This window comes from Saccostrea cucullata, unplaced genomic scaffold (assembly GCF_032062105.1).
Source record: "Saccostrea cucullata isolate Sc308-1 unplaced genomic scaffold, CSIRO_AGI_Scuc_v1 ctg2355, whole genome shotgun sequence".
NCBI lineage: Eukaryota > Metazoa > Mollusca > Bivalvia > Ostreida > Ostreidae > Saccostrea > Saccostrea cuccullata.
This window is the reverse complement of record NW_026928590.1, coordinates 115,850-137,380: the sequence shown is the minus strand read 5'-3', so window position 1 is coordinate 137,380 and position 21,531 is coordinate 115,850. Positions and strand designations below refer to the sequence as shown.

The 21,531-nt window shown below is 30.9% G+C and overlaps 1 protein-coding gene across 3 annotated transcripts in view; it reads right to left on the bottom strand.

Moving 5' to 3' along the window:
- The window catches only part of LOC134278088 (uncharacterized), a 101,093-nt gene that overhangs the window by 24,626 nt on the left and 54,936 nt on the right, over nucleotides 1–21,531 (bottom strand). The window lies entirely within an intron of this gene.

The window sequence follows — 21,531 nt, the reverse complement described above, 5'->3', positions numbered from 1 at the left end:
AAAACAAGCATTAATTTAAAGGAGCCCTAGTATATATTTTATTAATCTGATCAAATAAGGATTGTAAAATTAGTTGTTAATATTATTATACTGATGTCCTCTTCGTCTCTTTCTTACCTGTTATATCATCAATTGTCGTTTTTGAGGTTCCTACATTCTCTATTGTAGAAGGCAGTGGTAGCATTGAACTGTCCCATATTACTAGTGAAGAACTCAAAACTTCAGTCGTAATCTCTGTTAATGTTGTTAGTTGAGCAGCTGTCGATTCTGCAAAAGTTGTTTTTGTTTGTTTTCTTGTTGTAATTTCTTTTGTTGAAGGGGATTTTGTTGAAAAATTTTTTGGAATTGTTTTTTTCCAGGTTTTGGAGTTTTGAGGAAATAATGTTTTAGATGATGTTGTCCATGACGTTTTTATCACTGCAGCTGTCGTTATTATCTTTGACAATCGTAATGTTGTTGCTAAAGTTGTCGGTCTTTTTGAAATCTTCGAGACTGCTATTAAATAAAGAATATGAACAAAACTTGAAAAGAAAAATAACGCTAAAGGGAACTAAGTAGTTAAATTTCTTAATTTCTTATCACTGACAAAAAATTACAAATCAGAGACCGCTTAACAAATCAAAATTATAATTATGAATAATGATACATATTAAAATAAATTTTTACACAAATCTACAGATAGGGGGCCAAAAGAACTGGAGATATTATGTCACACATATACAAAAAATAAATGACATCCAACTAGTAAGTATGTTTTCAAATCATATTTAAATAGAAAACAATTGGTTCAAATTTTTCATTTATTCTTGACATGAGATTATCTGTAGAATGTGCGTGCATTATAACATTTAGGTTATGTTATTATGGTGCCTAAAAATGATTTTCCAAGTATTTTCATTAAAATATAAGATAGGAAAAAAGCTTATTAAATACAGAGAAATTGACAAGAATGATTAAGATACTTACCTTTAAGACGTAGCCGAAAACCTTTACCCGTAAATATGTCGAAATTCGAGTACAGAGTGATCATTAGTTTGTTTCCTCTTGCTATTCTATTTGTTGTTCGTCTCCCACATTGTTTAAAGAGCATGAAGTTATTGTTTGTGATTTCCTCTATCTAGTAAAAATCGTTTTTCAACTTTACATTACAACTGGGACACAATTTACATTTTTTTTCGCTTTAGAGATATTAATTTATATTATTTTTATAGCTTTAATATGAGACATTGTAAGATAAATACTTATATACGTATATTTTCTCTAAATAAAAATACTAAGGTATTTTTATTATGAAAGAACCAACATAAACCAATCCAAAAAACCCTGTCGGTTATTATTACCTAGTACGTCGGATCGATTTTCATTTCAAAGGTTATAATTTAGACCTAACATATATTGTTTATTGTAAAAACCTTCAAGTAGTCATAACATGCATATCCTGAAGTTTGGTGAATATCCAATTCTATACTGATATTTATCTCCTCTGTTACGTCAGGTGCTGTCACTATCCACATATAAGTTGTGTTGCTTTCATAGTTTTTCCATGGATATCCTGGTGATGTAATAGTAATCTCCTCAGATAAAGGCAGATTTACTTTCTTTGATATAGTGCGAACTCCGAAAGAAGTATCTAAAAAAATATATTGATCAAAGTATAAATTAATGTTTACGAAGAAAATACCAATTTTTATACAAAATTATATATTTTTTATTCTTCAATCTATAATTCCAATGTTTAGTTAAGATTGGAGCATTAATATTTTGTTGAATCGAGGATACGGAGATTGGCCGCTAAAATCGTGGATAAAGCGTTTTAACTCAAACTCAGATATGTACTGAGTCTTCAAGCGATATCACACATAACATAAAATTTAAAATTTTGAACATATATCTAATTGAAATTTGCTATATACATGTATATATATGATTTAAAAAAAAAAGAATACAGTAAGGCTACACTCACTTTTTAGAACATCAGAGATTTTATACAAATGTTAAATGTTTATCTTTTAACTTTACTAAGTAACATATGACTTTTAAAACACCCCCTCCCAGCCATTCAATTACAACGTGCAAGACTGTCCTACACAACATAAGAAGCTTAATTTCTACGATACAATTGGTTTATCAATATCGAGATCTGAGCGAAGGAATTATTATTTTCCATTTTTAATTGTCTGTTTTTCAGATGAATAGGTTGAATTTTCTCTAACTTAGCGCATTGTAGCAACCCTTGGACATCCTGTCCAAGAGCTATCATTTATGAATATAATATGTAAGACCCCATTGAGGCGTAATGTAGTGTATTTTTGCATCATCAACTCTCCATCACTTTTACTTTGAGATTTTCCAGCTAGAGCAATGGAAATGTGCACTTAAGCCATTTTCAAGAAGCCTTAACATCGTTACGAGAAACGAAAGGAGATTTTATTTTTTGAAATATTGCTGCATTACTTAAGATGAACAGCACAAACCCTTAAAACTCCATAATATTGCCAAATGTTTTGTTAAACATGCAATTTTTGATTTCAGTTAAGCAGACTCATACTTGACTTCCGGTTAAGGTATGAAAATCGTTCAACCGTTAAATTACCGTTATTTAACAATTTGAAGATATCCATAATTTTAAGATTTAAAATTTTTTACTTTACATAATTATTTCACCCTAAAGTAGGGCGTTGCGTTTCTTTTGCGTGTCAGTATATTTACGTATACAAAAAGAAATTTGAAAAATCGCAAGAAACATACAAAAGTCTTTTAATACTTACTGAAACGATATGTAGCAAATACTGACACATAAAATAACTTGACAGTAAACATGTTTTTCTTCTGATAGGATTCTAAATTATATATAAAAATCTAGCCTCGTTACAATGTACATGTACAAGCAACAAATATAGTCAAATGTATGTTCAGAATCTATTTATAATTTTTAAATGGGGAAATGAATAATGTGATAGGTTGAAGGTACAGGCATTATATCAAAGGTCACACTGATTTTGATTTCTGAGGTAAAGAGCGTTGATAGTGTTTCCCATGTGAATGGGTTAGTATATATTTAGTTGACAGTATTGATTGATTGTATATTGTTAAAGCGTCCCTCTTGAGAATGTTTCACTCATATGGGGATGCCACCACTTGGTGCTGGAGAAATTTTTCGTCCTAAACTCGACTCTTAGAGCCATTGAGCATGGACAGATCTTTTTCGTGCCAGCACCGACTGCGACACGGGGCCTCGGTCTATACGGTCTCATCCGAAGGACCAGTCTCCATGTCCCATTGTGAGATTCGAATCTGCAACGAAAGGATCAACATACTTCACGACTCTAGAGCAGACGTTCTTACCACTACGTCACGCGGGCGACTTGACTGTATTGATATACATATTACTAAATCAGAAAGCCATTACTATACAACATGCGGTCATATATAAATCTAAGAAAGAGTCTGAAATTTATTAATTTATCAGTATAGCCCATTCACCATGTTTTGAATAAAAGTGGTTATGTTCTATTAAATAATATTTAATAAACGAATGTTAGGATTTCCAAACCTAATAGGACCACATTAGCTACCTTGAAATGTCCATCAAGTTTCAGTTATTTGACACCGGAATACTTCATCTGCATTATCAAGACATATTGTTCACTACAAGGGATAATTACTCTTCCTGTGCACCTGATTATACCTCTGGATTTTCCATAAATCCATGGTCAATGACCTGTTCACACATATTTGTATTGCTCACAGATTTGCTGAGATTGATCACTGATCCTTATTTTACCTTTTATATTACAGGACGTTGTTTTTCAGTTTTAAAACAGAAGGCCAAGAAAACTAAGATACAAAAAAGACTAAGAGAGAGCATTTGCAGCCAATTTTACTCTGTGTTATCAAGAAATGAGTTTTTCTTCTAGCTTTAAAACTATCAAATCAAGAAGTTTGCTGTAAATAGATATATTGTTTGTACTACATCTAAACACAAAACGTTTGCTTCTGCTCAACATTTAGAAACAAGAGATGTATACTTAACACGTGATTGTATAAATTTTCTTATTCTTTAAATGTTCCATACAGAACTTATAGATAAGCAGGAATTTCTAATTAATTCCCACGTTTCTTGTAACTTTTGATTTTAAAATCAAGGCATGGGAATGAATCTCAAAAACACTGAAGGAAGGAAAGTAAATCCATTTATAAACTTCCTTGATATTTGATCTGCCTAAATTAAAAAGTAATGTGAAAATAAAATGTAGCGAACTTTCTTTACTTAAGTGTTCTATTAAGTGCAAATTTTGAAATATGTGGTTATGACGGTCTCTCACTTTGCTTTCTCTGTTAGTAAATATATTTAAGCTACTCAATTGTGTGAAAACGTTTTCCTACATTTCTGTTTTTTACAGTAATGTATGTATTTACAGTTTTAGTCACTTTAAATTTTGTAGGCTTTTCAATTCTTCAGGAAATATCTCTACGTGATAAGTCTGTGTGATTTACATACTAATACTATTCACATAAAACTTGAAAACATTCCGTAAATTATTCTCAACTATAAATATGATGAAGTGATAAGTAACTAAAACAATACAAATCTGTGAAGAGGACATACATCTCAGAAATTTCAGAGGTGGGATTAGGTGTCTAGGAGTTAGCGCCCTCTACTGATCGGACACACCCGCTGTTAACACTATATGTATTGTTGAAGAAGATGGAACGGAACATTCCGTTTAGAAAAAAATTCATTACCAACAAGACAGACTGTACATATTATTTAAGGATTTGATAATTAAGATCCTGAAATTAGTTTCTTTTGCTTATGCCCTCTTATTTCTCTTTCTCTCTTACCTGTAGTTATACGTAATGACAGGTGCCGTTTCTGATGTTTGATTGCAGTCATCATCAACTGTACAAAGATAATCGTGTAAAACTCAAAAATTTCATTCAAAAACGTCTGAAGAAATTGAATGAAAGCGCTAACGTTTTACAACTTGTGTTGTCGTTGTTTTCTTTTTTTAAATATATATATATATTTTAGATTCATTGCATTTGTCTATCAGAAAAAACAAAACAAAACAAAAGCACACTGTACAACAAAAATACTTTCAGAATTTTCTGTCAAACTGATAATTTTTCAACTTGAATACCTTGAACAAGTCTTAAACTTACTAAAACACCCATAAAAGACATATCTTTGCAGGTTAATTTTCATACAACATGTCTCAGCGCACATACCTCTAAAAACTCAACAGCCAAAATTGAACATAAAGAAGTGTAATATCATATTTCTCTTAGTTATGCACCAAATCACATCAAATTTATGTTAAAACTTATGAAGATAAAAAATATTCATTTGCCAAGAGAATATTTGAAATCTTTACTGCAAAACATTAACAAATTGGTGTTGAATTTGTCCATGTCTTTCAGAAAAAACATCTAAAAATATCTTTATTTTTTATAATTCTCAAAATCGAAAATGTTTAGATGCCATTTTTTCTTTACAACTATCAAGAATTACGAGGGTCATTCAAAAAGTTCGTAGACTTTTGTCATAACTTTTTTATTTAAGGTCATACGCAACGTAATTCAAACTTTTTTGGGTTCTTCCCTGGAGTTGAAGAGTTCCACTAAATAAAGGACCTATGTGCAATACTTTTAATGTCTATATATCGATTTGTACACCTCTTCTAAAACAATTTTTAATGAAAAAAAATCTGGATTTGATGTTTTATAATTTTTGTATATTTTTATTTGAATAATGCAAAAATTTTCAAAATTTGATATCTTTTCAAAACCCCTGGTAACACATGCTGATTTTTTGTCTAAGAACATGTAATGGTATTATAAGTTTAAATTTATAATATCTTGGAAAATTATCAGTAGGTTAGGTACGTTGCGTATGTCCTTAACGTCATATTATATCCAAATTTGATACAAATGTTTTAACAACATATTCAAATAATCTGAGTAAAAAAATTAGAATTTGTCTTCATATTTATTAAAATTACGAAGGATTTAGAACAGCAAAAATGGGGTCACGGAGCACCGTCAAAATTGAGTAATTTTCTAATTTTCACTTTTTAGTATTTACGGCTATACTTTTGATAATTGGGGGAAACGAAATAAAATTTACATGTTTAAATAAACCATTGCTGTAATAATTTATATGAAATCAGGTTATGTAATATCTCGCTCCATTTAAAAGATATCAGCTTCTAAATACATATAGACTTGATTGAAAAAGGCAAAAAACCATGACGTTGGAGGACGTCACGGAGCAGCAAGTAGCAATAAAATTAGACTTTACATTCAGGAAACTTCTTCTACAAGCTTAAAAAATCCTTTTAAACCAGGATCTGTATGAAAATAATCTGTGTATTTGTATTAAATTAGAAATACAATTTTTGAGTGGTAGCGAGTTTGAATCGGACAATGGATCGACTGCAAAGAAACGGGTTAAAGTTAAACAAATTGTCAAAAGAGAAAGAACGTCATTGAACGTAATTGTGTGCTTCAATGTTGCAGAAATAATAGAGTTGCATGGTAAATTAAAGAATTTGAAAACAATAATATTCTAATTCAAGCTACTAGTATATTTGTACAATTGTTAGCATACTAGGTGTTAAGTGTTGTGGATATGTTTTTTGAATGGAGAAGACGCTACAAACCGTGTTTGAAATATAAAAAAAGAGTATACTTTTGACAAACTTTCTCAGCGTTGATTTTGACGTTACAATATTGGTAAACCGTGCTCCGTGGTAACAAAACATGTTGCTTTAAATTTTGGCTAACATGAGTTCTATCTAATCAAATAGAATAAAACTTCACACTTCGACAAAATAAATGTTTATGTTTACGAAAATGTGTTGATCTACAATCTTGTAATATTCATTTGACGATGAGAAGTATTGTCTACGTATTTTTTGAATGACCCTCGTATATCTAATGTTAACAAAAACAGCTACTTTATTATGGTTGACCAGAGAATAAAAAAAAAAAAACAGTCTTTTGAAGACGTATACACCCATTTTTGGAACATCAATTTTTTTCAATTATTCAATGCAAAATTTTTAAAAAGTAAAAATTAAATGGATGATGTAGGCTCCAAATCAATAAAAATATATCTCAGGTTAGTTTGCTTAAAAGAAAATTAAAAAGATTTAGGTCCATAAAAGCAATTAAGAATTTTGTGTCTGTGTATGTACTCAATGACATATATATCTAATGGACAGTGCAAAGTGTTAATTTCCATAAATAATGTATATTAAATGCTTCATATGCACATTAATACTATAAATAATAAATAGATACTTGCTAAATCACTTTCAATCACCCAAAAAGATTTATATCAATAGAGAAGTGAAAATCAGAATTTTATATTGATGTGTAAAATTAGAACCGGATCCCTAAAAGTGTGGGCCTTCCTTAAAAAAAATTACAAAAATAAAAAAAAATCAGTAGATTAAATGAAATGAGTCAAAATTAAAATATCTCAAAATAAGAAAAATTGAGCAGCGGTTTCAGATATTCTAGCAAGAAGATCCAGCAGATGAAATAACTACATTGACCTTTAACCTTTTAACATTAACATAAACCTGTACAAAAAGAACGGGGACTCCTTATCAATGTTTCCAAAGACCATATCTTTACTGTAGTAACCGAGAGTCATAAACCTCGTAGATGGCAACTCATGATACAAAATTTAGGTCACGGATAATCTTTATTTTTAAGAAAAATAGGAAAGTGTCTTTCTTTCTAAATTATGGCGGAAACATGTCAAAGCTTATTTTTTTCTTATGAAGACCATTGGTTGTCGTCACTATAATGAAATATTTTTTTTCCTACTGTGTGTTTAAGAACCAGGTAAAACCAGGTAGTACAAAACACTAAAAAGATCCCGTTTAGAAATTTAATGGATTTTATTGGTGTTTTGTACTGCCTTAAACAAGGTTGATGAAAGTCATGTAATATCAATTGTTTGTTAGCCTCGATTTACAGATATTGTTTTCAGGGCATGCTCTTGCTTATCGAATCATTTTGGATTCATATAAATACATGTGTATCACTAAGGGCTATATTGCACAGTAAGAAATCTTTTTCGTGTCAGCATCTAATGCTTCTCGGGATCTCGGTTTATACGACCTCCACGTCCCAAAGTTGGTTTCGAACCCGCGAAATATGGCTCTGCGATTCTAGATTGTCTATAGCAGATGCTCTAACAATGCGTCTCATGGGGAACTCTGGCATAAGTTAAAGTTATCCTGAGGTCGTAGTTCTTCAATGCCATCGCTTTCTCAAATACAAGTGGATAAGCGTCTACTTCATATTACTGAATAATTTTATGGAACCATGACAAACCAGACTAATCTTTCCTTTTCCAAAATTCTTTAGAGCGATAGATTAACAGGGAATTCTAGGTATTAGTAAACACTAAGTTATTTTAACAATTTTTTTTATTAAAAAACATGATTTTATTTTTGGATAAGCAGAGTACCCGATATTTCTTCATAACGGGAGTTTTGAAACGTGAAGTTTGTTATATACAAAGGCAAAAGCATTTCTTGACTAAGTTTCTGACTTACAACATATGGAAGATTAAGAAATACCAAATTCATCAAGCACAACACTGAATGTTGTAACTTCAACGGTTATTTCAGATAAAAAATGGGTTGAAAATTAAGATCCTTAACTATTAACCATATTTGTATAATGCCATTAAAATGCCTAGAGTAACCCTATTTCTTCTTTTTTTTTTAATACAATTCATATTATTGAAGTTGCTTTATGTTATTTCTGTAATTTATTAGAAAAAGATGCGATTCTGATGCTGATGAAAAAGTCCAATTTCATTATTGTATTGCAATAGCTGTGAAATGATGGAATAAATCTATGTAAGAGTCGTTATAGATTTTTTTTTTAAAGAGCGGATGTACATAGATTTATTTGGTGGTCAACATTGATTATACTTGTACACTTGGCAGTTATAGTCGAACTGCCGCATTGCTGTTTGATATAGTTTTTTTGTATTTCAAGATAGGAAAAGGTTTAACAGTTCTTGTGTCTATTTTATAGATGAGTCAGAGAAATGATTCTTGGACTATCGTATGTTAGTGGTCGGCTTGTTGTGAGACCTGTCTGAATCTGTACCACTGAAGACGAGAAAGAGAAGCAGCCTTAAGAGTTTCCCTCCCCTAATATGCTAATATGCTAAATTAAATATCATGCATGAGGACTTTCCAGACCAAATCCCTTAGAAGATGCATAGAGTTCGATGATTTCGATGTGTTAAGGTTAAAAATGGTGACAAGAATACTATTGTCAGTATGTAAAATAACTCGCTTTCCTCCAAGTCATCTCTTCAAATACAATGTAGTAAAAGCCATCGCTATGAGTACCAAATTCAAAAAACGTAATGTCCCTATATATGCTAATCCCTCGCCATGAAATTGGTCATGTCAAATAATCCAAATGAGTTCTAAAAAAACCCACACTCTAATTTATCCGAACCAAAGCTATCTGTATGCTACTATAGTTGAAAGTCGCTGACCGAATCTGCTTTCCTTTATAATGTTGTAAATAGTGGAATACATGATCACGTTGCCTTTTTTGTTTTAACCACCATTTCAAAAAGGAAGGAAACTTTTTTAAAAATTAGCACATCCATGTCAGAAAAGCCAAATGGCAGACACATGTCATTATAAACATTGCTGTTAATTTTGTACATCAGCAACTCAAAATCAGCGGAGCGAACTGGTAGCAATTGGAAAACATTCTTTATGTCTAAAAGAACCATAAAAGGTCCTGGGCCTAACCTTACTAATATTTTTAAAGATTTATCAAATAATGAGTAAGACGAAAAGCAACATCTTTTTTTTGGTTCCTGACCTATGATCTAAGGATGAGAAATGGGGAAATTTAAAAAGAGACCAGCAACCCGATCTGAACGTATATTTCTTTACTTCACTAACTGCATGGCTTCTGTAAGTATACTAATCAAAATTTCTAAGTCCCAACGTAAGTTTTTGTTTTACACTGCTTTTATATTAAATAATTCAGACAATATAAATTGAAAACTATACAGGATAAAGAGAAGCAAAATATTTTTTTTTCATTTCATCTAATTATATTGAAGGACTTAAACAAAAAATGCTAAAGAGTGAAGGCACCGTAGAATTAAAAATTCGCAACGTTCAATACTGTTTTTATCATCCTTTCAAACGAAAAGATCAAGACAATTCCTTCTCAAAGAGTTCACACAATTAAAGAAAAATCTTTACTGAAGGTTATTCCATGTATGGACTAGGTCGTTCTCTAAATTTCCCCCAGATTATGCTGCTGGAAAAGCGCTCAATTTCTGATCCATCTTGTCCCGTTCATGTTCTATAGGGTTGAGATGTGGATGACATTGAAGCTTACCGAAATTGTTTGTACCCAATATTAATCCTACAGTACATAAGGTCTTCTTAAAGATATTCCCCACTCTTCCAGTTTGTTTCTAATAATTCGGATAATTAAGGAGACGAGAATTAATTTTTAATGAGTGCAGAGCAATTGCACGTGCAGGTAGGTTCCTTCCACAATAGTTAGTAATTCCTATGCACTAGCCCTGTTGGTGTGTCGTTGCAGTACGTGTATACGCCTTGACCATGGGAACTTCCGGTTCCGGTTTGAGTGAATTTCCGGTTAAACTCTAGGGTGGTTAAGTGGTATTTCATGAAAATATAGCAATTTTTAATGATTATAAGGAATACAAGTAAGCTTTGTGCATCTTCTTGACGGTATTTTTTACAGTTTTACATAAAATAGACAAAAACAAAGGAAGGAAATACAACTTTCCTTTACTACCACCAGCTTGGACCATGGTACTTCACTTGCATATTGTTGTCCGTACATACACGGCATTTTAAACAAGCTTTCTTCTGTTTTTCCGAAACAACTAAAGATGGAGAACACATGGCAATTTAAATGAATGGAAGATACACCCGAAAACATATGAAACTCGCATTTCATGCTTTTTAACAAAAAGGGTCATGGATGAGTAATTACTTATTCAATTTCAATTTTCTTCGGCCGTAACAGGCAATCATCTAAAAATTAAGTCAAAATTGTGAACAACTAGTTAATTAATGTTAAGGTTTTTAAATACTTAAAATAATAAAAGTGGGGACTTACAAATTTTGACAAGTATAGATTTGAAGTCATATAACTTTTACAGCTGTATGGCTGTCTAAGACCTTAGTAATATATTAAAACCAAAGTGAAACCTTTGCAATAGTTCATGTGTATTAATTGTGTCTGGATAATAAATTAAAAATTCTGATAAAACGGAAGTCGTAATGAGACTGTATGTAATACTACAACAAAGGTAAGAAAACATTGAAATCAATCAAATATATTTATTTAATATTATGAAAGCTGTTGTCGATATACAATACAAGATTCGACAAGGAAACATGAGGAAGTCTCTATTTTTGTTGTATTCTATGGAAACAACATACGACTTTTTTAAGCAAATAGGTCTATTATAAAATCGCATTTTATTGAAATAGACTGACTATATTTTTACACAGATACATGCGGATAACTAGATAATAAAATGCTTCCTTCTCGAATTACGACGTAGGTACAGGTGAACTTTTTCGAATAGATAAGTATTTTCATAAATGATGCCAATTTTTAAATATTCAAAAGTTCTATGGTCGATACAATGACCTTTTCAGAAAACACAATTTATCATTAAGTCAAATGCCAAGTGACGTTTTTCATACTATTTGTAAGCTCATTATTTACACATTGAATTTACGACGGATTTTCCATTATTTCCCGATCATGACAAGGAGCACATGGCGGGTGTAATCGGTCGGCAGGGAATGCTCACTCCTTCATGGCATCTGATTCCACCTCTGAAGTTTTGGACATCCATGTTTGCTCTGCTCCTATTTTGTATTGTTTTATTTACTTTTGACCTTGAATGCTGTTCATTATCTCAGTATGTTTTATTTAGATCCTATGTAGGCTTTGTGTCATGCTTTACGAAATGTAATAACAACACAAAGTTTAATAATCCTGGATTATTGCATTTCGCGTTATTACATTTTGCGTTCCAATCAACACAGAATGTAATAGAGCAAAATGTTACAGCACACTTTTTAGAAATATTACATTTAGCGTTCTAACATTGTAAGTTCAAAGCAGGTATGACTAGTCCTAGGCACCCAATCCCTCCTCTGGTGCTCCATGGTTCTTTTCTTCAAATTTATACGATTTATTTTGATTTCTGGGTTTAGGAGATCAATTTTCACTCTTTTGAGAGGCTCCTGTTTGCCATACTCTTGATTTGTATTCTTTGAATTATTTGCTTTTGAGAATGATCACCGTTCGTTATTTATGTTTCACTTAAACCTTTGCATTCATGTATTGAAGTGCTTTCGAATTTGATCTGTTATGAATATTGTAAAGATATGCAGTACATATTTTAGTTCCTAAAATTACAATTTAGAATTCATTATTTAGATAATGGAAAAAAATTGTTTATTTCTCATTCAAAGATGTCATATTATTAACATATTAAAGTTAATTCAATAAAATTAAATAAATATATCATGGTTATAATTGTATTATTTTTTTGTTAAACAAATGCTTATCGATAAATTTAAAATTCTTCTTTCTCTTTGACTTACAAACTTGTTAGAATGTAGGTAAATCAAAAAATGTGTACATAGAATGTCTCATACCATCGATATGTATGTTACTTTTTTTTGGGGGGGGGGGGAGAAATCAACATACCGGTACCTCCGATCTAAATGTTTTTCCCTGACTCAAGGACATTAATTAAAATGACGTAATATATATTTGATTAATTTGATTTATGCCCTGTGATATTATATTATTCTTTTAATTCTTCCTTCTCCTTCTTACCAGTAGTTATAACAACACGTTTCGTTTTCGAGGTTCCGACAACCTCTGCCGTTGGGAACAGTGTTGACAGTGAGATGTACCATGTTGCTAATGTATAATTCGCAATCTCTTTTGACTTTGTTGGTCGAGAAGATGTAGAATCTGGAAAAGTTGGTTTTCTGGTCATTACTTCTGTTGTGGAAGGTGTTTTCAATATAAGTATTTTTGGAATTGTTGTTTTGATTCTAGTAATGGATTTATGCGGAAAAGGCTTTTTTGTTGATGTTGTTGTTTTTGTTATTGGTATCTTTGATAATCGTAGTTGTTGCTGATCTTGTTGAAATCTTCGCAACTGTTAATAAAAAGGGTATTTTTCCGTTATGTACCCGGATAAATAGAAGTAATGAAGATTAAATGTACTTTTTAATTTCATCATAAAATTTAGAGATATTAACAACACTGATAAAAATAATAATCTTTAAAACTTAGTTTAAAACCTTTAGATGTATGTCTGTCATGATTGGAGAAGAGAGTGATCATTAGTTTGTTTCGTCTTGCTCTTCTTTTTGATGTTACCTTCCCACATTGTTTAAACAGTTAGAAGTAGTCTTTCATTTCCTGAATCTAGTGAAATTCGTTTTAGATATTTTATTTAAACTATACCTCTAATCAAAAATATATGCATATACACAAATCTTATTTTAACAGACAAACGAATAAAGACATATTTCTTTGCACTTAAGCAAATAATAAATCTTATTTTGCTTGTTGTTTATTAGGTACATGACATCTACAAATCATTACTTGGCTTTTTTAAAACACTTACCACGTATGTATATCACATTTCAGTTTCTGATGATTTACCACATTTTAAATATTTGTTGTCTTAATTTATTTTATCAATAATGTTTAAAAAAAAAAGTACTACACCTACATACATTATGTATATAGGTTTAGTACTTTTTTTAAACATTATTTTTCTTGCCTGATCATGTCAGAATCTTTAATAAAGCAACTTTTAGAGTGTATTTAATGTAGATACAATTTTAAAAAATTTTTACATTCAACAATCCGGAAGACAAGCCCCTATGATCCATCCATTCCTTTCCGGCGACCGAAATTCCTACAACCTTTTATCATCAAACGTTGGACGTGTTTCCTGTGTCTTTTCAGCATCGATTATCAATTTTTACGAAAAAAAATATTTCCAGACAACAATCTGTTCACTATAACTAATCACAAATAGCCCTTCACAAAATATTCCCTTCGAAATAGATTCCTTGGTCTAATGAATTCGAAGCGTAACCGCCATGCAAGCCGATTTACACCTTGCGTCATTTTTCAAAATCTACGACGGACGGTTAGTGCAATAATTCAAATTCGAAAATATTCAATTGTCGGTCTCAAATGTATATATAAGTAATAAATAACAAGTTTATAAACTTCAATGGGAATTGAAGTAGGTCGGTACGTGATCAAATCTTCTGAGAATGCCTTCGGCCTTCAAAGGATTTGATCACTTGACCGACCCACTGAAATTCCCATTGAAGTTTATAAAATTGTTATTTCTTTCTTAAATAAACTTCTTATATATTATTTTCAATACTGCACCTTTAAGAAGTCACCACATGGGAATCCTAGTGTTATGTGAATACCGGTATCCAGTTCTATCCAGATATCTATCTCCTCTGTGACGTCAGTGCTGTCAGCATCCACGTATAATTTGTGTCCCTCTATCTCGTAGTTTTTTTTTTTTTTTGGATATCCTGGTGATTTTATTGTTATGGCCTCAGATAGAGAGATATATATTTCATTTAATACAGTGTGAAGTTCGGAACAAGTGTCTATAACATAATTTTATAAAAGTATTATAAAGCTGATCAAAGTATACTTTGGTCTTTCCGAAGAAAAAAAGTTTATCAAATCAGATTTTTAAGCTTCTGATCTTCAGGCTTGGTTTCTCAACTTTCAGAATTATTCAGTTTATAATTCTACAGTCCAGTCAAGATTTACTCATTAGTATTTTATGGAACGGTGTTTCAGGGTAATATTTTTGCATTGAATCGCAAATTAATATTTCTATTTCATTCAAATAAATATATACGTCTTAAAAAATGAAAAATGAAAAATCACGAGAACTATATAAAATACTTACTGAACCAAAACGAAGCAAGTACACACACATAAAATACATTTACAGTTTACATGTCTTCGTCTTAAAATATTTTAGAAATATTAATATAGATCTCAATTCTTCTCAAATTTACAAATCACAAACTGAAATATTAATTATTATATATTCAAAATCTATTTGTATTCTAGAGGGAGGAAATAATTCATTTCATTAGTTTAGGGTACAGATATTGAAATGAAGGACGATGTATATAATTTCAAAGATCAAGTTTAAACTTTATTGAAGATGTATCACATGTGAATGAGCTAGTATGCATTTAGTCTAATGTATTGGCATGACCTCCTATTTTACTTTTTGGATAGAGAAAATACATCAAATGAAAACTATCTATATGCTAAGTTTTTCAAAATATTCTTCTCCATAACCCACTCGGCCAAATTTTATTCGTAATGTCACGTTTAAGCCTTTGATAAATGTCTCCGCATCTACCCTCCTTTGTATATCAAAACAAGACGCGTTATACTAAACACGTAACCGTATAATTTTCCCAATTTCCTAAATATTCAACACATAAAGTATAAATCAGCAGAATTTTCAAACAATTTTCCACGTCTATCTTAACTTTTGATTTCAAAACCAAGGGCCCCGTGGGGATCCGGGTTAGAATAGGTCCTCAGTACCCCCTTGCTTGTCGTAAAAGGCGACTAAATGGGGTGGTCCTTCGGATGAGACCGTATAAACCGAATCCCCGTGTCACAGCAGGTGTGGCACGATAAAGATCCCTCCCTGCTCAATGGCCCTGAGTGCCGAGCATAGGCCCAAATTTGCAGCCCTTCATCGGCAATGGTGACGTCTCCATATCAGTGAAATATTCTGGAGAGGAACGTTAAACAGTATACAATCAATCAATCAAAACCAAGGCATGGAAAACAATATTAAATGTAAAGAACATTAAAGAAAGATTAAAAGAGTTTTATGAAAAGAAGGTGTAACCCGAACTATTCTAGATGTTTTCGTTAGAATCGTACTTTAAAAGTTATCTTTTTTATTATAATTGACGTTGATCGAAAAAATCAGATTATATTTCCATTTCTATTAATTTTGTTTTTTCTGTGATAACTCTTTGAAGTAAGTGGAATTGATTTCTTTATTATTCTGCCGGAAAGTAAATTAGGCAAATCGGTAGATCAGGAGGTAAGGATGGTTTATATGCATGAAAATCTCATGTGCGTCTGCTTTTGTGTCTTACGCTGAGGAGGCTAAATAGGCATGCATTTAAATCTTGTGGAACTGCCATATTGTTTGACTTCAGGGGGTGAGGACTATTGAATTTGACATGGCAGTGACTAAAATCTATGAGTCTTCATTTTAAAATTCTTAATTTACAATTTTAGTTCACAATGAAATGGAAACATAAGAAATCACTGTTTAGTTACTATAAGTATTTAAAACCCGATATGCAAATTATTCCATGTTTCCCTCTTTCGTTGATGTCCCTGGCATACTACAGTATTCTAAACAGACGGTGATTCACAGTATATACTCTAAGTGATATGATTATTTATAATGAAGGTCTTTGAAAGAAAACATTGATAAGAACATTGAACTTTGTGAAGTAAGTGAATTTTTGTGACCTCTTTCAATCTTTTTTAAATCGCTGATTTTAGTACCTGAAAAAAAGCTAATTTAATCTGCTTAAAATACAAACAAAATATATCTTGAACAATATGTTTTTACAAAAAGATTAAGATATTAAATACATGTAATATGTATGTTTTGCTACATTGTTAATGAAAAAGTATTTTGTAGTAAAATATAGAAATTGATTTATTTATTAGCATTCTTGTTTCATTCTTATAGTGGAGTGACAATCCTAGAAAAAGATGCTTAGTTTTCGAGTTTAATGGACCGGCATACCCTACAGCTGAAAGTTATATTTTATAAAAGAGACATTCCTCCTCATATATTTTCGCCCGGTCGTAGAGTTTTCCCAAGTCAAAATTTTTTTAAACTTGCGATTAAAGTGAAAAGAGGGGGGGTATATAAGTCGTTTATTTTACTTGCTGATAATGTTCTTTTTCAAAGATTAATTATTGATATTTAAAGAAATACCAATTTGTGTGTGAAAGGAAAGCTACAGGTAACTAAATTTACAATGCAAAATTAATCAGGAATACCCCCCCCCCTTCTTTTTAAAAAAAAACCTTATGTTTTGTTATAGAAACTGCGTTAATTTTAACAAAATATATTCAGTACAATTATTTCATGCAATATTATTAACGAATGTTTACTTAAGTGTTAGAAAGATACATAAGACAATGATTTCTGATCAAATAAACCGCACTTTTTAAAGACATCCTCACACTAAGTCTTGTATTCTACTTGATCTAAAATGTTTTGTGTAACTGGAAACGGATTATAGAATCCCATCATGTCTATGACAGGGACTCAATCGATCAAAATATTGTTAAATATATTAAATTGGCTTCTATTATTAATAAGATAACGCTAATATTCAGTTTGAATGTAAATTAATTAGCATTTGAAAGTCATTTCCTTTTTTTCAATTCAAAAAATACGTAAAGGACAAAGATTTCACTTTTCCTTCACATTCTTGTTTGAACGAGGTATCTTGCATGATTGAATATTGCCTTTCTGCTTTATAAGCAATACAGGTTAACGCAAGTATGAAACAGAAAGAGAAAACTGATTAAAGTATTTCATCTTAAAGACTGTCCATCACTTTACAGAAACTTTTTCATGTTTCCTTCGGAAATATACATAGTGTTTTCTACAGCAAAAACATGGACTTTTGTCATTATTCAAACTAAGGGATACATATTTTGTTTACGCATTTCCTCATTTACATGTACATACTGCCAAAAATTGAACTCTGTTACTATGATCCTTTATGAGCGGGGGTATCATATTTTGTCAGCTCACTGCTTACAGTACTTAAAAGTTTTCTTTTGAAACGACGTACCAGTAAAGAAGATATGAATCAAACGGAACCTTAAAACAATCCACTAAAGCTTTTGCTGGAAAACTCATAGATTATTCTGTCATAAGAAAGTTTTTTGATATTTTTTTCTTTTGAGAAAGAGGTGTCAGTTTTGCTTCAAGAATTAATTGTCTAATATGCAATGGAGACAGAAGAAACAGTATTATATACTACTAACTTTAACCAACCACAGAAACAACGAGGGATTAATAATATTTTTTTGACTTCTGATGAAATCAAAAAGACTACTGAGTATTCAGGCAATCAGCCTTTTTTCAAAATTCAAAAATATAAAGTTTTCTGTCAGCAGATGAAAAAAGCCACGCATGACATGCATTTAATGTGAATATTGCCATTTTGCACTGTTCTAATTATTATCTACCCACCTGATTTATCTTTTTAAGGATCGGCTATCATTACCTTTACAGTGTAGCTCTTTTACAAAATTTCTACTTTTTTAGTTTTCAAATAAAAGATATTCTTGAAAAGTTAACGATAAAGATATACATGTACGTGTACATGAAAACCAATGAATAGAAATTACAGCTATAGCAAAGTATTACGTCATTATTTAAACTCTTCACCCCTAATCCAAGAATTGCAATTTTAACACCAATACGTGTTTAAAATCTTTCAAAACGCCAAAATCTCTACAATGTGACCTGTTTAATTTATGAGTAAACGCGTATTCAAAAGTTCGCCAAATTAAACGTAAATTTTCAAATCATAGACAACATTCATTGATAAAAAAAATTTGGCCTATTTAGACAGAGAAATGAATAATATTAAGACTTTAAATAATATGTTGTCTGTCCTTTGGATGAGACCGGAATACCGTACTTCAGTGTAGAGCAAGGATGACCTCTAGAAGATTTTTTTTTTTACTAAAAAGCTTTTAAAACAGGGTCGAACAATTTCTTTATAATAAAATAATGAATCAGATGTAAAAGGCTTAATAAAAACATAATATTTAAAAAAAAATGCGAAATTAATGTTCATATTCCGTTTTCTTAGGTGGGTGAGTGGGGGGGGGGTAGGGGTGATGGGTGTTGTTGTTCTTGTTTTTTATTTTTCTTTACTTTGTGTACTAAATATTAAGTGATTGTACGTAAAGAATAACGTGCATTAGCATTTTAAAAACCTTTTAAGTTTGAATAAAATACTATAAGACAAACCTTTCATTTTACAGACAGACAAACGGGCATTCTTATTCAACTTTTCGTTCCATTTCCATGAAATCAATATATTCACCGAATAAATAAAATTCCTATACAAATATACATTATTTTCACGAAATCCTTGAACTTTTCTTTATATATACAATATTATGGTCAGATTTCATTCATTGATCTTTGATCTTCTTTTATTTTAAATTTTGACCATAGAATTTTCTACGACCAGTCAAAAATTATTGCTTGATAATATATCTGACCAAAAAAGTACAAATCAGCCGTAGGGTAGGGTGGTACATTAAAGTCAAATTTTTGATGATCTTGTCACTCCACTATTAGAAGGTATACATGTAAAAAAAATATTATACATGCTTGTTAAGGATATCCGATCCTCAGCAAGGAAGGATAACTCCAAAAATTGTTATTTAAACTAAAAGACATCAAATTGAAGCCTGAAAATGAATTTTTTTCATGCAACAATTTTCATTTCATTCATCTTTATTAGATTCAAAGATTTTTGGAAGTCTAAGAAAAGAACTTATAAAAGTTTTAAATTGTACCCTATATAAGGAAAAAATAATAATGCAATTTTAGAGAATAAGATTTTCATGAATCTAGCATTAGGTACTAATGTTTATTAGCATGAAAAGTGTTTTGTGCTGTCTTGCAATGATATCAAGAGCCTTTTACACTATATATTATAGAATACATGACGGAAATAGAAGGAAAAAAATACCAAAATACGTATAAAAATCATGACAGTTTCTATGAATGCCTGGATACCTATCGTTTTTAACCCAAGATATAGTTGTCGATCAATTTGCGATTAGAAAATGCATTGCTGATATTCTAATTCGCTTTATTGGAGATTTGACATTTTTCCCTATATAATATATGATTAACTTTGATCTTTAACTTTTAAGAAATATTGTAGAATAATTTACATATCTTTGTGGATTCAAAAATACTTTTTGAGCATTTTTGATTACTTAACTGCTAATTTTTATAAACCTGAGGATCGGACTACCTTAATTAGTAAATAATGGTCATATTGGCGATGTACTCAATATTTTATTTGTTCATTTAACTTCCCCATTGATAATTTACTGCTCATATTGAGACGCTTTTTATACTCGGCACTCAGGGGCATTCAGCAGCAAGGAATCATTTGCGTGCCAGTTTTATCCAGTCATCACGACACGAGTTGAGATTCGCAGAAAATTCTATTCTTTGAAAATAAAATATATCCAGAAATTTTATCATTGTACATGTACATGTAGCATTACATACTTGCTTGTAAACAAGGTAAAATTGCAACGAAAATAGAGTAAATTCATTCAGTTACACCAATCTGACTGGAAAATATATTGGAAAAAATTCGCTCTAAAGCATTGCTGTGGTAACAGTTTCTGATAATGAGAGATGGATGTTTATTTTGGTTACTAGGCACCCCCCTAAAAAAGCTGATTCCACTTCTGGTGTTTTCAGGGGTCCAGTGTTTTCCAGATTTAAGGAACATTTTTTTTTAATCTGATCTATGAAATATACATCTATTAATCATGTTAATATTTCTTTTCTTCACCTTATAAATTGAAGTATTTCGACTTTGCTCTGAAATCTATGAAAATAAACAGTTCGTGTCTTTGTACTTGCAAATACATCCTAAAACATCGTGTCATCTCTATAAACCTTAAGTACATGTATGTTAATTAATTTTCATGAACTTCATTATAATTAACGTCTATGAGTAACCTTATATCTATCTTTGACGATCTTACTGATAATCTAAAAAAAAGATTTTTTTTTAGTTTGATTAACGTACTTGGTATAATGAGACTTGATAAAAATCATGCAGCAGCACAAATGTTTATTTGTTATTAACAGAAGGGTATGGTGTTTATGCTTGTAAGAAAACAGATTTCGTGAGAGTCTCTTTAAATTTTATCTGTGGTATAACGAGCACTCGAAGGATGTGACCGGTTAGCAGGGGATGTTCACTCCTCCATGGCACCTGATCCAACTTTTGATGATTTGGATGTCCATATTTGCTCTGCTCCTATTTTTTTAATTAATTGTTTTATGAACTTTGAAATTGAATACTGTTCGTTATCTCTATATCCTTCATACATCCATTTCATATTTGGATATTTTACCTGAAAAGGACATTAGTGGTAATCTAACAACCAATCTTTATGATAGACGTGACGACTTTTACTATTCAAACTTATGCAGCAATATATCATCATCACCTGTATATAGAGTGTATATATCTCAGTTGATTCGATACACAAGAGCATGACCTAAGTAGGAACAATTTCTAAAACGAGGTA